The sequence below is a fragment of the Mustela nivalis genome, assembly GCF_964662115.1.
Source record: "Mustela nivalis genome assembly, chromosome: 3".
NCBI lineage: Eukaryota > Metazoa > Chordata > Mammalia > Carnivora > Mustelidae > Mustela > Mustela nivalis.
Genome location: NC_139022.1, coordinates 80,831,818 through 80,848,905, shown reverse-complemented (window position 1 = coordinate 80,848,905; position 17,088 = coordinate 80,831,818). Strand labels below are relative to the sequence as shown.

The 17,088-nt window shown below is 42.1% G+C and overlaps 1 protein-coding gene, 1 long non-coding RNA gene and 1 pseudogene across 3 annotated transcripts in view; 1 reads left to right on the top strand and 2 right to left on the bottom strand.

Annotated features, from left to right (window-relative positions):
* LOC309860929 (uncharacterized protein) overlaps positions 1-17,088 on the top strand; it is a gene marked incomplete at its 3' end in the record, with an annotated part of 207,947 nt that overhangs the window by 103,323 nt on the left and 87,536 nt on the right. The gene's annotated exons all lie outside the window — the stretch shown is intronic.
* LOC309861756 (NADH dehydrogenase [ubiquinone] 1 alpha subcomplex subunit 3 pseudogene) lies at positions 9,462-9,813 on the bottom strand (annotated as a pseudogene). The gene has a single exon. The product of its transcript is annotated as an NADH dehydrogenase [ubiquinone] 1 alpha subcomplex subunit 3 pseudogene (transcript).
* Positions 10,907-12,541, bottom strand: LOC309861759. The gene is made up of 2 exons (XR_014310181.1): positions 12,429-12,541; positions 10,907-11,155 (listed from the first exon to the last, which is right to left on the bottom strand). It is a non-coding gene; the product is annotated as an uncharacterized lncRNA (long non-coding RNA).

The following is a 17,088-nucleotide window of genomic DNA, read 5'->3' as shown; positions in this document are numbered from 1 at the left end:
GGAACCTGGGATCATGACCTGAGCCAAAGGCAGACCCTTAATGATTGAGCCACCCAGGCTGCCCCCCCTTAACCCATATGTAACAGAATAATATGGAGCCATTTAAAATCATGTGGTAGAATACAAATCTAGTATTCTAGCAAAATTCTCACAATGCATAGTTAAGTAAAAAATTAAAGATGCAAAACAACAATCAAGACTGGAAGAATTACACAAAATATTACTGCATCAGAATGTTGTGATAACAGTTTTTATTTTCTTTATACATTATTTTTCAAATTTTTATAGCAAACATATGTTAAAAATCAGAAGAAGTGTTGGGGCACCTGGGTGGCTCAGCGGGTTGAGTGTCCAGCTCCTGGTTTCAGCTCAGGTTATGATCTAAGGGACACAAGATTGAGCCCCCCCCCCCATTGGGCTCTGTGCTCAGTGCAGAGTCTTCTCGAAAGATTCTCTCTCTCCCTCTCCTTCTCCCTCCTCCTCTGTTCTTCCCCCCTTCATGCTTGCACACACACATTCTCTCTCTCTTTCTCTAAAATGACTTTTTTTTTAATCTCAGAAAAAGTGTCACACATATGGAGTAATTGTGGTTACGATACAAATTAGAATAACAACATGGAAAATTCCTAAGAGCCAATAATAAATAAGAAGTAAAAGAATATAAAATTGTAAATATCATAAAATGAAAAGTCTTTTTATCAAGCATAGATGAAAAAGAGTAGTAAAAGGAAAAATACCAGAATATTATTATCTCAGATCACTTTTAATACCTAATTATTTAATATTACTCTTTTTATTCCTAATTGTTTTATGAGAAAGTATGGCTTTAAATTTTCAAGCATATAAAAACTATCACATCACATATGGAATTAAGATTTGTCATATTTAGAACTGCCCTATGACCCAGCAATAGCACTACTGGGTATTTACCCTAAAGATACAAACGTAGTGATCCAAAGGGGCACATGCACCCGAATGTTTATAGCAGCAATGTCCACAATAGCCAAACTATGGAAAGAACCTAGATGTCCATCAACAGATGAATGGATCAAGAAGATGTGGTATATATACACAATGGAATACTATGCAGCCATCAAAAGAAATGAAATCTTGCCATTTGCGACAACATGGATGGAACTAGAGCGTATCATGCTTAGCGAAATAAGTCAAGCGGAGAAAGACAACTATCATATGATCTCCCTGATATGAGGAAGTGGTGATGCAACATTGGGGCTTAAGTGGGTAGAAGAAGAATCAATGAAACAAGATGGAATTGGGAGGGAGACAAACCATAAGTGACTCTTAATCTCACAAAACAAACTGAGGGTTGCTGGGGGGAGGGGGGTTGGGAGAAGGGGGTGGGATTATAGACATTGGGGAGGGTATGTGCTTTGGTGAGTGCTGTGAAGTGTGTAAACCTGGTGATTCACAGACCTGTACCCCTGGGGATAAAAATATATGTTTATAAAAAATTAAAAAATTAAAAAAAAAAGATTTGTCATATTTAATTCAGGACTCTCTGTTTTTAAGGAATAAAATATAAGTACGGCTAAAATATAACACTCCTCCATTCTCCCCCCTTTTTTTTTTAGAGGTAGCCACCATTCCATAATTAATATTATTAATTAAATGCATGTTGTAGAACTTTTGCCACTTATCTATGTATGTATAAACCACATTTACTATGTTTTAATGTGCCAAGCAGTATCATATTATACATGTCCTTTTGTGGTTTTTTTTCCCCTTGTTTTTTTGACATGTTAATATGTAGCTCTAACTCATTGTTCTTAACTACCGTACATTATTCCATTATCTGAATCCCCCACAACCTATTCATTCCTTTCGTTCACTGTTCCTCCAACTTCAGTGAACGTCAGAGTCATGTAGCAGCCCCACAGTACAATGCCTCCATGAACGAGCAAGGCTTTGTGCCACTTTAACTTTACCATGGACACTAACATTCAAATTGCATAAAATTTTTATATGATATGAAACATTATGTGTTGTGAATATTTTCAAGCTTCTAAAATTGTAAACTAAGCAGAAACGGACAGGTAGCTGGATTTTCCCCGGGGGGCTGGCTGAGGCGGCAATTGGTCAAGCCCCCACTCTCGCCAGCAGTTAGATCATTTCTACTTCTTTTGCTGTTACAATGTTCCTTGAGCATTTATGAGAGAGTCTTAGAGGAAATACTTAGAAGTGAAATAACTGATTCACAGAGGAGAGGCATCTCCCAACTTTACTGGGAATTACCAATTTGCTCTACAAAGTAACAGCACAAAACCTACCATCCACCAACAACGAGTATGAGTTTCTGTTTTCTTCCATCCTTGAGCATACTTGGTTTCAGCAGGTCTTTTGATGTTTGTCCATCTGGTGGACACGGAAAGGCACCTCACTGCTCTTTTATTTTGCCTGCCTTTCCTTTCCTGCCTTCACTTTCATGTAGCTCACAATAATAGAAAAGGAAGAGAACGCCAGTCTCATTATTCAGGAGTCGCTTGCTCCAAAGTTCGTCAATATAATGGAATTTCCTACCCAGGTCCAAAGCAGCAGCTCACTGGTGCTGGAATTCCTCTCTCTCCCCTTCCTGCGTCATTAGCACACTGGCAAAACTGGAAATTCAGTTTCTCTTAGACTAAACAAGAGAAGTGCCCTGACGTACAGACTTGTTGACTTCTCTCTCCAAATGAACAGGGTTATGGTCTCAAGAAAGTGGTTCCAGGCGTTCCTTTCCCTAAAGCTCTTCTCTCTCGGAGACATGAATAATGCTTTTCTTAGAAATGCCATCCTGTTCTGCTTACTCATACTCTGTTGTTAGGTCACCCAGGAAATGAGATAATAAAAATACTGAAATTAGTGAAAAGCATTTGTGATACTAAACAAATAAAGCATCTTGAGTCTTTCAAAAGAAAATCAGCAGAGCAAATTTTTTCCTACTGTGACAACTAACGAGGCCACCTTCTAAAACCGTGTTCCTCGCTCTGTCAACTATTTCATTCCCAACCTGTGCCTTGAGAGTCACATGGGTTCTTTTTTCCAGCTGTCAGTGGGACAGTCAGATGACACTCAGCCACATCCCAGCTTCTCTAAACCTTTCACTGTTTCCCATTCTGAAACTAGGAAATCAGATTATATTAAGCAAATGTGAGGGGACCCAATGGGCTGTGAATCTCTTTGATTAGAATCCCAAATTACACATATTAGGTTAACTACAATTAGTCTCAGATCTCCTTGTTTCTTCCTTCTCTTCCCTTATGTTTTCAACATTGTCTCAAGCTGCTTTCTTATGGTGACACTTACTCAATGAGAATATCATAAATGAAGGAAACTGAGTTGAAAGCTTTTAAAATCTTCATCTCATCATCTAATGACCTGACTAGTGTTTATGAGCAGCCTGACCCCAGCTGATTCACTCTCTTAATCTTTGGCTGCCATACAATTTGAATATGAAACCCAAAATCTACAGAGTGGGTATTTTCCTGCCTCGGTGAAACAGTCTTTTCAAATTGCTGTGAAGGGAAAGGTTTTAAGGCTACTCCTGGTAGCCTGCAAATCATCAAAAACCACATTCAAATGATGGTTTTAGTCTCCACAGCTTTGAGCATTCCGAGTTTTTCATCACTCCATGGATCCAGATAGAGCCACTCAAGTTAAATATGGCTGGGAAGAGAAAGATGAGACAGGAAACGAGAGAGCTTCTCCAGTCTCTGCAAAAATGTCGGCTCTTGGATGGACGCCTTCATCACCCTGTGCCTCACCAGCAGCCATAAACCTGGGAGCCTTCCAGTGATAGGAGATTCATCCTTCCATCTATCCACCCAGTTATCCATCCATCAAATTCCTCCACCTCTCCCATGCCTCAGCATCTTGCCAAGCATTCTTTCCCATCTCTACACCTCCAGTCTTCACGGGGGTCCCCGTGTCAATGACCCCACTGTCAAAGTACTGGCTTACTTGCATCAGTGGAAGATTCTTGAGTCACATGTCATAACTCAAACTAGATGAAGCAAAGACCCACAGGTAGAGATTTAGAGGTCAAAAGAATGTCATCAGCATTTGAAATCTCAACTCTCCTCTGTGTGGTCTTCATTCTCAGCTTCACCTTAGGGAACCCCCAGATACAGGTCTTTTGCATGGTAAACCAAGCCTCAGTCTCAAACTTTTTTTATCAGGAAACCCAAGATCAGCTAGCTCCCTTTCTGTTCTGCAATGCCTTCAGCCTCATGTGATTCCTCACTTTCCTCAGGCAGAGAAACAGCTCTTAGGAAAATGGCCAGGAATGAGTCATAGCTCAAGACAGGGGGTGTGGGTTATAATCTCAACTCTGTTACTTCTCTGTTTTGTGTTCTTGAACAATTTGTTTTTTTTCTCCCTGGGCCTCAATTTCCTAATCTGGAGAATGTCATGATCTCTGTGAAGCTTTCCCCAAGCAAGTGCCCCTCCCTTACTTGAACTAGTCACTTCCTCCCCAAATACTCACAACACACTGTCCTGCATTTATCCTGACATACCACATCCTAGAGGAGTAGCTCCTGGAAAGCAGAAATTTCTCTTGTAGTCCTAGGCCAGGACACAGTAAGTATAGAATATCTCCTTCACTGGTACGATCAGGAGATCCCCATAGCTCTCCTAATCTTTGAAATCACATGATTAACCTGGTCATTCTACCCCAAGCAGGATTTATTCCTAACTGACTGGACCAATGCCCCCTGCATTCTTTCTTTCTCTGAAGCAACTCTCAAAACCCAGTCTCTATCTTTGAGCTTTTTCAGACTAACTGACCTCTTCCATCTTCACAACAAATTTAGGTCCCTCTGCGTTACTCACACTGCATGCCATATGACCCCAGGTAGTCTTTCTTTTTGCTGGTGTGCTCTGAAAATGCCATTATTGTGACCCAATCTTGCCAGTCTTTCCATTTTCAAGCCTCCAAGCCTGATGATTGCAGAATCATCTTGGCTTGCAAGGTGCCAGAAATCAAGGGCTGTCGATCCATCTAGACAGTGCCCCAAGCATACAGCTGTCTCATAAATGCTTTTAGGGATAATGAATGGTAATGACATTCACATTGATTATGTTATAATATTCTGCAGTGTATGTTCCAGATGAGCACAAGGGTCAATTTAAAAAGCCCAATTCAGTGACGATCAGTGGAAGACGGCACCTCACAATATGGGAGGGGGCTTGTATTTGGAAAGAACATATTCAATATGATCATATTATGTTACATATTTAGAAAATGTAAAACAACAACAACAACACATTATTTGAAACACAAACTAGGGACGCCTAGGTGGCTCAGTCAGTTAAGCATCTGCCTTTGGCTTGGGTTATGGTCCCAGGGTCCTGGGCTCAAGCCCGCAACAGACATCAGGCTCCCTGTTCACTGGGGAACCTGCTTCTCCCTCTCCCTCTGCCTCTCCCCCCACTGCCAGCACTCCTTGTGCCTCTCTTAAATAAATAAAATCTTAAAAATTTCTTAAAAACATTTAAAACACAAACTATAACTTTGATTCATGGGTACTTGACCTATTAATCCTTCTTATCTTCACAAGCCTACCTTTAATCAGGTGTGGCTACTAAAGTTCAAGGAGGTTAAGTTAGTTCTTCAGGATTGGTTAAGAACCAACAGAGGTAGGATTTGAATTCAGGGCCCGTCTTTATTCACCTACACTGTTTCTCCATGAAAGAGGTAGCAAGGAGGACAGCCCCTGACCTTACCTGGTTTTATACTTTGTCATTCTCCCATCTTGATGGATCTAAATGGTAAAGGGCCCTGTAGTCTCCTTGGAGAGATCATTAAAACTTGATCCTACATCATGGGGTAAGCCAGACTTTCTAATAATCAATAAAAAATTCTCTAGGCACTAGAGATCTACTGACACCTAGTCTCACAGAACAAGAACTAAAGCCCCATCTCCTTCCTTATGCTGAAGAGTCAATGTACCTCTAGTTTCTCCCCAGGAAAATGAAATGGGAGGAATGATAGGGCAGTTCAGCTTGTCTCACAAGGCTTTGCTGATTGGCCTCTGAAAGGCTGAACAGCCAATCTATACTTTCTGTTTTTAAGATTTTGTTTATTTGTTTGAGAGATGTGCGAGTGTGCGCACTCCAGCACACAAGCGGGGGAACAGCAGAGGGAGACAGAGAAACAGACTCCCTGCTAAGCAGGGAGCAGGGCTCGATCCCAGGACAGAGGCATCATGCCCCGAGCTGAAGGCAGACACTGAACCAACTGAGCCACCCAGGAGCCCTTCAGTCTATACTTCTCAACACCTTCTATGTACTGAGCATGTTGCAGACCTATATTACTATTTAGTATTTCCTTACAATGAAGTTGTGAGCTCCTCCAGTGGCCTGAAGTACAGTTCTATTTCACTCCCAGTGATCTGGTACTATCATTTGCATAAGCAATTGCATTCTCACAAACATCCCAGCATTGTGTTCCCACCTTTGTGACTGGCAGTTTAAGTCTCATTTCATGTCACATTTTGGGTAATGATTTTTGGAGAGCAGCTTCAATCATCCACTCCTCGATGTTTGGAATCACTTTCAAGAAAAGGCTTTGGGGTGAGATTTCACACTTAACAAATTTAAACACTACCATGAAGGCATAGAAAGCAGAAACAAAAATAGTGTTCAGCACAAATTGGGTCATAAATTCGGGGCACATACAGAACTGGCCTCAATAAAGACCTTGCTAAGAAAGTTGTAAGCAAAAAGAAAAATGGCACACCACTGAGGTTTTGAAGCGTATGCTCTGCCCTGAATAAAGAAAACCTAAGGTTCTGCTTGGTAGCTTCAATTCTTAAGGACACAGGGATGACGTTTTTGAAACATTTTCTAAAGGGGTTTTGTTCTCAGTAAATTCTTCCAATCAATGCATCTTTCATTTTCCTGCCCTTACAACCTTCTCTACCTGCCTCTCATTTTTCCTCCATTAAAGCTGAATTTGAAGGGCACCTGGCTGGCTCAGTTGGAAGAGTAAGTGACTCTTGATCTCAGGGTTATGAGTTCAACCCCCACACTGGGTATAGAGATTACTAAAAATAAATAACTAAATAAACTTTTTTAAAAAACAAACAAAAACAGAATTTGACACTGAGATTTACCACCTCGTGAGAGGTCAAAATCCAGTGAGAATAAAGCAACCACATTTCTAAATATAATTTTTTTTACTATCAATTTTTTAAACTTCTAGAGGAGACAACTCTAGAAAACCAAGACTCTTCTGATTTGCAAAAAACAGGCTTTTGAAAGATAAAAGATTTTCTGAGGTTCAAAAACTTGGGTTTAAATATCAAGTGCTAGAGAGGCACCTGGTTAAGCCTCCAATTCTCAGTTCTCTCTCCCTCTCCCCCAGCCTTTCTCTCTCATATATATATTTCTATATATATAGAAATATATAAATATAGCAGGGTGCCTACATAGCTCAGTTTGTCGAGCAACTGACTCTTGTTTTCAACTCAGGTCATGATTTCAGGGTAGTGAGATCAAGTCCCATGTGGGATGCTGCACTTAGGACAGAGTCTCCTTGACATTCTCTTCTTTCTCTCCCTCTCCCTCTACCCCTCCCCCACACTCACTCTCTAAATAAATAAATAAAATCTTTTTTAAAAAATCAAGTACTAGCCTTCTGTGTAACCTATATATAAAGTTTATCCATAAATAATAGTTTGGGGGAGGGAAAACTTTCTCTCCACTGGAAAGGGAAGAGATTAAAAAATCTTGGTGGGAGTGGAGTGTTGACAAATGGGGGGACACTAGTGTTCATTGCTAGTCTATTCTGCCCTATCCCACACCTGTCCCAGGCCTGCTTCAAGCCCCACCCCCAAGCCCCACCCACACATTCTGCCTCACACCTGCTCCAAGGTGTGCCTGAAAGCCGTGCCCATGTGCCTAAATACTCTGAAGGGGTTCCAGAGTAGAGAAGTCTGCTTGAAATCCCAGCACAGCAAGTTTTTCTGAAGGCAGTTCATTGGCCAATGCCCCAGGGGTTAAAGCTGAGCCAGTGATGTGTCCGGAAGGAGTCCCACCACTCTGGCCAAGCAGAGGAAGGGCCAACGTACCAGAAGTGGTCTCCTGGTTGGACCATGGCAGAGGCAGAGTTTGGAGTGGTGCTGGGGGTGTTGGAGGTAGAGGGCTGACAGGAAGAAGCACCTGGACATAACTGCAGAAACTAGGAGAACTGAGGCCAGTGACCTTTAAAGACCACCAGGCCAGGGCTCCTAGGTGGCCCAGTGGTTAATTGTCTGACTCTTGGTTTCAGCTCAGATCATGATCTCAGGGCAGTGGGATTGAGCCCATGTAGGGCTCTGTGCTCACTGTGGATTCTGCTTCAAATTCTTTCTCTCGTCCTCTCCCTAGGCCCCTCCCCACTCATGCTCTCTCTCCCAAATAAATAAAATCTTTAAAAAACAACAACAACAACAAACCGTAAGGCCAATGACATCTCATAGAGTGCCACTCAGAGCCAGAGGATTTCCCTCAACCCATTTTGCAAAGTCTGCCAACATCTCCCATGGGTGAACTCAGATGCTGACCCCAGAGCCAGGGAAGGGAGCAGAACCCTGCACATGACTGCATCTAGGCAGGAAATGACTGAGTCATGGCTAACTAGACTATTTCCCTTGAATTGGTAAGATTGAATTTTGTGGGCCCAAGGAGAATAGGATGTAGTGGCAGAGATTAAGTCTGACTGTGAATTTTTACCCATCACATACTACTAAGCTAACAGAAAAATGAAATAAGTCAATTAGAAAAAGACAATTACCTATGATCTCACTGATATGTGGAATTTAAGAAACAAAACAGAGGATCATAGGAGAAGAGAGGGAAAAATAAAAGAATGAAATCTGAAAGGGAGACAAACCTTAAGGAGATTCTTAATCATAAGAAACAAACCAAGGTTTGCTGGGGGGCGGGGGGGCGGTGAGGTGGAGGGATGGAGTAACTGGGTGATGGGAATTAAGGAGGGCATGTGATGTAATGAGCAGTGGGTGCTATATATAACTGATGAACTACTAAATTCTACCCCTGAAACTAATAATACACTGCATGTTAATTAATTGCATTTAAATTTTTTTTAAAAATTAACCCAGCAGAAAGTTTAGCCTTCACCAAAAGCAAAATAAATCCAGAAACGGCAGGGGGTTAGGGGGAGGCATGTGGGGAGAGGGCAGGGAGCACAGATACTGCCACCTATTAACTATAGTATCCTTTTAAACTTCTTCCGCACAAAATAATATAAATATAGTAGTACTAGAAATCCTCTTGGTAATTTAAGCTATAGTCCCATCAGTGAATACATGTCACCTTTGAAATTTTTGAGGCTATCTAAGGTTCTATTCCAGCAGTTTACTTGAATATTAGAATTATCTTTAAAATTTCAAAATAAATGAGCTGAGCATTTTTTTTTTTTTTTTTTTTTTTTTTTTTTTTTTTTTTTGCTTTTCGCATTTTATTGACTACAGGGGAGGGGCCTCCTCCGTGTCATAGGGCGTGCTCACAAGTTCTTCAGCCACTCCAAGCTGGGGTCCTGGGGGTCCTGAGGGTGGCTGGGCACATCAGGCATGTTCCCATCATCCCGAACGGGCACTGGATAGTTGTAGGGTGTGACCTGGTTGATCATGGCGGCGTATTTGGTGAAGGGGCTGAGAGCCGGCAGAATTATAGCGAGGCCCCCGATGGTGAAGGACGCGACCAGCACCGGCTCCTTGGCCCAGGCCTCCTTGAGGAAAGTGGCGAGTCTCCCGGCCATCTTGGTCGCAGCGTCGGCGGCAGCGGCCGAGCTGAGCATTTCAAAGTGCTGATCTGGGGACGCCTGGGTGGCTCAGTTGGTTAAGCAGCTGCCTTCGGCTCAGGTCATGATCCCAGCGTCCTGGGATCGAGTCCCACATCGGGCTCCTTGCTCCGCAGGGAGCCTGCTTCTCCCTCTGCCTCTGCCTGCCATTCTGTCTGCCTGTGCTCGCTCTCTCTCTGATAAATAAATAAATTAAAAAAAAAAAAAAAAAGGTTCCTTCAAAGTGCTGATCTGATCATGTCAGTTCTCCCCAATTTCCACCTCATGAGAGCAGGAGCTAATCTGCCTTTGCTCACCACTTTTTGAAAGTTCAAGTTACATCACATTGTTTTTATGAAAGAGGTCCTATTTGCACTAAGCAAAAGAAATCAGAAGAGGATTTTTGCTTTTATGAAAAAGGTGGAAAATCGCAAAAAGCGTCTAGCATTTGTTTTGCAATGAGTCTGTGTAGAGGCAGTAGGAGACCTAGGAAGCAAGAGTGGCATCCCCGGTCTCCTTGCTTGGTAGCCCGAGCTGCTCCCTCAGCTCGAGCTGCCAGAACTTTGACCTGTGTCTGTCAATACCTGTGCTTCATCCCAATTTATTTTGTGCATCTGTTAGCAAGATGGGTCCTATGGTACCAGAAAAGTGAGGTTGGTGGGGGGGCGCTCTGGGCACACTCAGAAAGTTTTCCATATAAATTAATGAGAATGGCTTCCTCACTTTACACCACTTTGGCTCATGAAAAGTTTCATGGGAATACTACTTTCTGATGGCAAGGAAAAATCTGTAATCCTAACACCTAGCAGGGAGGGGTGGCACCTAGTAGGTCCTCATTTGTTGGATGAATGCAAAAGTGAATTAACTAATGTGATGAGACAGGTGAATTTCTGACTCATTCTAGCTTTAAATTCTTAAGCTAACTGAGTCACATGTACTTTCTCAGATGAAGGATGACAAAGATCCCCTTGAATTTCAAGTAATTTGACCTGGTGAACCTCTGCAGTAGCTGAGAAATGGCTGCTGTGTTTCTGTTCTATGAATTGCAGGCCTGGGTATCCCAAGTACATTTATACATGCATATTAATCCAGTCTATTTAATACAGTTCTTGATCCCTGAAATCTAATTAACAAAGGCATTACTTTATTGAAAATTTGTGAGTTCAAATTTAGACCAGGGTAAATATTAAGGTAAGATGAGATATAATTCTTTCATGTTGCAATTAAAATGAAAATTTATAGAACTGGGCATGTAAGAAAAAATACATATATAAGTAACATTCTACTAAGGTCAGGTAGTGTGAATGAACACTCTTTCACCCAGGTTGGTCTGTAGAGGAATTACTTTATGTTCCTGATGAAACCTTTTCCCTAAAAAGAGAAGCAAAAACATCAGCTTTTGTTTTCATTCCCTGACCATTTGTTCATCTCTGCATTCTTTGACACACACGTGAATATATTTTATAGATTTAGGACCACCTATAAAACACCTTTCTGGAAGTTCCCACTTTTGCAGCACTTGTAGGATTTAAGACTCTTATTTTTTGCTCATATTTTGTGGAGAATTAAGTATTGCAAATTCTTGCTCCCCATCTACCAAAATTTCTCCTGCAGTAATTAAAGTCTTTATCAGCATCATCATGTGCTACATGATGATCTAGTCTCCCTCAAAATAAATGTATGGGGGGAAATTCCTCTCAGTGATAGGCAAACAGCAATTATTATTCCCTGTTATTAAAATGCTCTCAGTTAATTGCACAGATACCAGTGGAGAGATTACCTTAAAAGGCTGGAGACTAAAAGAAGGGAGTTAGGCAGAGTCTTGAACCTTCTGGGCTAATTTGGAGGACAGTTTACAGAGTGATTTAGTAAATATTTGTGAAGAACCATTAACACTGAGTAAACAATTCCATGCAGGCAAAGAAAAAAATGTATTTAAATAATTGTAAAAGAAACTCCTGAAATACTGAAAATGAATTATTTCTAAATGAAAACAGCCCAAATACATTCACAGAAGAATACTACCAACCACATTTTCTAAGCATTCTTTGTTGTATATATACACACAGTTTATCATCCCGGACTGTATTTATGAAAAACACATGTTCAAATTAAAAAAAAAAAAAAAAAAGCCGCTGTTTTCACCCAGGATTATTTTACAGAGAATTCAGAGAGCTCAGTCCTTTCTTAGCATCTATCCTATCTCAGTCTCAACAGAAAGGAGATTTCACTGTTTGCTACGTGCTGATAACACACGAACTTGCCAAGGTCTGGTGCCATGCTTTCATCGACAAGGTGGAGGAAGAAAGAACACATTAAATGAGGAAGTTCTGAGATTTCGCTTCACCTGCGAATGACGGCTAAAGCTAGCCAGGCGACATGAAAATGAAGTGTCTTGGAAGGCTTCCTGACTCAATTAAAATCCAACTTTGATGAAATACTTTGTTAAAGGGGAAGATGGTGTCTCTTCAGTGAAAACTGTGCAGGACAGCTGCTACGGGGGAAGCAGGTGGCTGAGTCAACCCTGAGGGCTTCAGAAATATTAATATTAAAACCTCTCACATTTCACTCAAGTTCAGGGCAGCTTCCTAATGCCTGGAGGAAGACGGAGCAGGAAACTCACAAACCACAAAGCAGGGCATACCTTCTAATTTGGCCGGAGCTCGGTCTGTTGTCTGAATCCCTCTCAGCCTCTCTCTTTGCTGTTAGCTCACAAAGGCGCGGCCTCTGTTTCAAAGCTGACTGCTTCCGCTCAGCATTGCAGAGACATAACATGTCATCAGAACACAGGGGTTTGCCAGGGCCATGATTTGTTTGTCTAGACTGGTCATTGAACTCTGTTTATTACTAAACATCATGTGGAATGGGCAGCAAATCAAAGGGGTTTCTGGGAACCTACGAGGCCTGTCTCCCCAAGCCAGGGGTACACATGGACCTCCTTCCTTCTCAGTTTCCACGACCTGGAGAGGACTACCTTTCCCAGGACCTGGGGTCTGTGACCACTAGCCTAACTTTTCATCTTTTGTTGACCCAGGGATGTGACCCCAGGTCACTGGTAACCTTCAGAGCCCCTATCCACTATTGTTGGAGTATGCGGAGCCCTATGTTCTAGGCAGCTTCGTGGAGAGTTCGTGACGAACGACTAATGATTAACATTGGAAAATGAACCTGAGAGGAAAATGCTACCAATCACAGCAAAACGGTCTGTCAAAGAGCAGAGGGCCGGGGCGGGGCAGGGGAGGGCAGGGGTAGGGGTGGGGAGCACATAAATGATATCCTCTTTTCAAGATACAAATGTGGTATTTAAAAGAACTCTTTAGGTTTGGTTTTAGAAAGACACATAATGAATAGATACAGTTTCATTTTTATGGATAATTGTTTAGCTTAATTGATTATGAATACATAAGTTCTCTGAAAGATTTAATCTAGAAGATAAAATGAAGACTCAAGGCTTTTGTCAGAAAACAATGCGTGACAAGGTTTTGGTTTTTTGTTGTTGTTGTTGTTGTTGTTTTTAAAGAAAAAGCACTTCTGTTGCTTATAAGAACAAAATTGCTTCACACAAAAATCAGTTCTCCTGAGCAACATTTCTGATACATACTGATTATGTTACAGAAGATGTGAGAGCTGAGAGCTACTGGAAGCTCCAGGGCCCCAGAGAGAAGGTCTCTCTATCACTGGAAAGGCCTCGGTACCAAAAGTTCCATATGAACTTTCCACATTAGCTAAATGGGGGCAAGTTATTGAATTTGTGCTTCTTTTCTACCTGGAATTAACAGCTTTCACACAAAGTAAGCAATACAAAATAGCACTCCCAAAGAGTCCTGCTTCTCTACTGTAACAATTTAGTGGTCAACATCAGACAGAGAAACTGAAAGGATCAAAAAAACAAAACCAAACCAAACAAAAAACACCCACAACCTGAAATCATAGCCAGGGCCACTTGGCCCTCTCATTGTGGAAGTCTCCAGTCCCCCAGCAGAGCATCTGGTCTAGCCATTCGGCTGTTTTCTGTCCACACACACACAGACCCAGACCTGTATCATCCCAGAGGGCTGAATCAGCAACTACGGGCCTCCAAGTCCTCTGACAACTAGTTCTAGGGAAATTCCAGAGGAAGTGAGGGTGAGAGAGGAGGACCCCAACCAAGATGTGCCTGAGACCCATCCTGATCAAGGTCCTTGGAGGGACTTCCCCAAAACCCAAACAACAAAGAAGACCAAAAGGTGCCGCCCCAGTGAATCTGAGGTGATGGGATGATAAGCACGACATGAGGAACAGGGGCTTCGAGGGCGGCTTCAGCCCTTTCAGAAATGTACCAGGGAAATCAAGGTGCCTTAGTATTATCAACGCTGTCATGAATATGTAACATAGTTTTGTGATTTGAGGAATCAGTGTATCATTTATGACTCGGAATCAGATTCCATTTGCCCAGCCAAATGGCAAGGGTTATACTCCTGGGGGCCAGGGGGCACACTTCTGTTTTTCCTCTCCCTCTCCTCCCCTCAGCCGCCACCAGGCAGATGCCTATAATGCTGAACCGCTGGCTGAATTAAACTGAATAAATTCAATGGAGCTTTTACAACTCTGAGACAAAATAGCAAATAGTTGTTTCATTTAGTTTCATACAATAAGTCATTTTCTTTAAAGGTTGACAGGGATATTAGATCCGAGTAGGAAGAACAGATAGAAATGTGCGAGAAAGAATCTCCCCGACCTAATTTGGACACTGATTTTTTTCCCTTCCTTTTCTTTTGAAACTAAATCTTTTTAGAGAGAGAGAAGGAGAGGTGGGAGAAGGGGCAGAGAGAGGAAAGAGAATCTTAAGCAGGCCCTGCGTCCAGCGTGGAGTCTGACCCCAGGGCTCGATCTCACGACCCTGCAATCATAATGTGAGCTGAAATCAAGGGTTGGGCACTTAACGAAGTCACCCATGCTCCCCTAAACTAAATCTTTACACAGAAGGTACTAAGTTATAATTTAACTCTCAAGTTAACTGGGAGTCCATTAGTCTTTCAAGTCTTACAAACACAAAGGGCTTTAATGATTTTTTTTTTTAACTAAAGAGAGAAAAAACAAGCTGTATGAAAATCACTTCTCCCAGTAACACAGATACCCTGACCAATCAAAGAGAGTTCTGTGAGATCTTTACCCATAGGACCCTTTCATAAGAATAGCACAGGAAACTCTCAACAATCCGCACAAATTTAACTTCGACAAACACAGAGAATCCTGGCACAAGTGGTTCTGCTTATATAGTTAAATCATTTGAGCACTTAAGTAATATAAGTTCCCTCCTAAAAGGTGGATTTTTAGCCAAGTCAGTTCTCAGTTTCAATCAGACCGAATTTAATGCATAAACATCTTCTTCCGCCACAATAAAGAGACAGAAAAGATATTCCATAAGCAATCATAACAATCTAGTTGAAAGAGACAGTTTTTACTGGGAGCGCCCCCCAGAAACACGTCCATCCTTGAAGACTATACACTCACACAGGGGACCCGTGAGCACACAAAATCTGTATATAGTCATTCTTTAAAGGCAGCAGAGGACTCCTTTACAAGGAAATAATCCTTAAAAAAGAAAAAGAGGGAAAGAAAGACAGTGATCACTGCTAAATTACAGGATTATAAATAATTTTGCTTGGCTCTTTTTCATATCTTCCAAGTTCTTACACAAAGACTTTTACCTTTAAAATCAGAAAAAAAAAAAATACAGACATCTATTTCTTTAAACTAAAGAAATCTTATGATAGAATCCAAGGTGAAGAATGGGCTCAATACTGAGACAACCCATTCCTTTCCTTTGTGTGAATTAGGAAAAGTCAACACCTGGGGGCAAACACAGCTCCCCCTACTCCCAGAATCCAGCTCCTTACCCCTCCGTTGAGCACCCAACTGTGCTTTCCTCCTCAGTCCTGTCTGCTCCAGATTCTGTTCCAACAAGTTCCGCTTCTGCTCTCACTCGCACCTGTGTGGGAACCATGGGACTCACCCAGGGTCCGCGATCCTCACACACTGACCGGGAATTTGATATCAGGTGCTATGAAATCAACACCAGCCTTGATGTTTCACTCACATATCCTGCCTCAAGAAGGCACCCAAGACAGTTATATCCTGAGAAATAGAATGATGTCTGTCTCAGCATGCAGGAATACCAGAGAGCGCTTCACTAAGTAAATAAAGGGTATGGCTCTGGGGACAGATAAGGAGAAAACACCTGTTTTCTGGCCCCTTTCTGCACCTGCAACTTAGACCGACCTTCACTCCCTGCAGCTTTGGGGCCTCAAACCCTCAACATCCAGTCACATCTCTTTTTAGTTCCAAAATAATGCCCCTACCCAGCCACCCCCAGAACACTACTGACACCCTCCTAAATGACCATGCAAATCCTCACGGCTGTGAGCAACGCAGTCACTTGTAGTCACTCTAAAGGGCACACAGGTCTGCTCTGGAAGTTCTGTGTCTTTCAGAGCATTCTGCTGCCTGGCTAGATCTGGATTGCGCACTCAGAGCCCTCCACTCTTTCCATGTCAGCCAAACCTCCACGGTAACCTGGAGACGTCATGAGAAATGAAACATCGGCATCCTCAGAGGGAGGGACACCAGGTGACCTATGAATAAGAAGAGCAAGGAGGAAGAGGGGGCCTGCTACCTAGAGAGACAAATGAAGCTGTTTAAGGCTGGCCATCCAGACTACCTACATAATTTGCAGAGCTCATTACAAAATGAAAATGCAGCCCCCCCCCCTTCCAAAAAGCATCAAGAATATCAAGACCGCCACAGCAGAGCATAAAGCAAGTATGGGGCCCTTCCCAAGAGCAGGACCCTGTGTGACCGCACAGGTCACAAACCCACAAAGTTTATTCTGCTGGCTCTCTGTGGGGGAAGCCACTGGCCTTTCTGTCCAAATAAGCAGCAGATGGGCTTCAGAGAAAAAAATCATGAAATAGCTAAAGAGTCTCGAAACAAACATTGACAGGCAAAAAGCTGTACATCCCAGCTCAGTCTCTTATCTACAGAGAGCACAAGGCATTATTAGGAACTTTTAAAAAAATTTTTTGGAAAATGGGAAATCAATAGTGCCCAACATCACAATAATAGGTCTTGAACTTGGCAGCTCCTATTCTGTAACTGGTGAGCATGTTCAATGTACCCCTCAATCCAATTTAGGAGGATAGTTTTTATTATAACAAAAGTGGATGGAATTGAAATCACTTTAAAAAAAAAATACAAAGTCATAATTTCCTCCCCTGGTGTACTCATGTTCAGATGGAAGTTAGTTATGAAATGAATAAAATGTA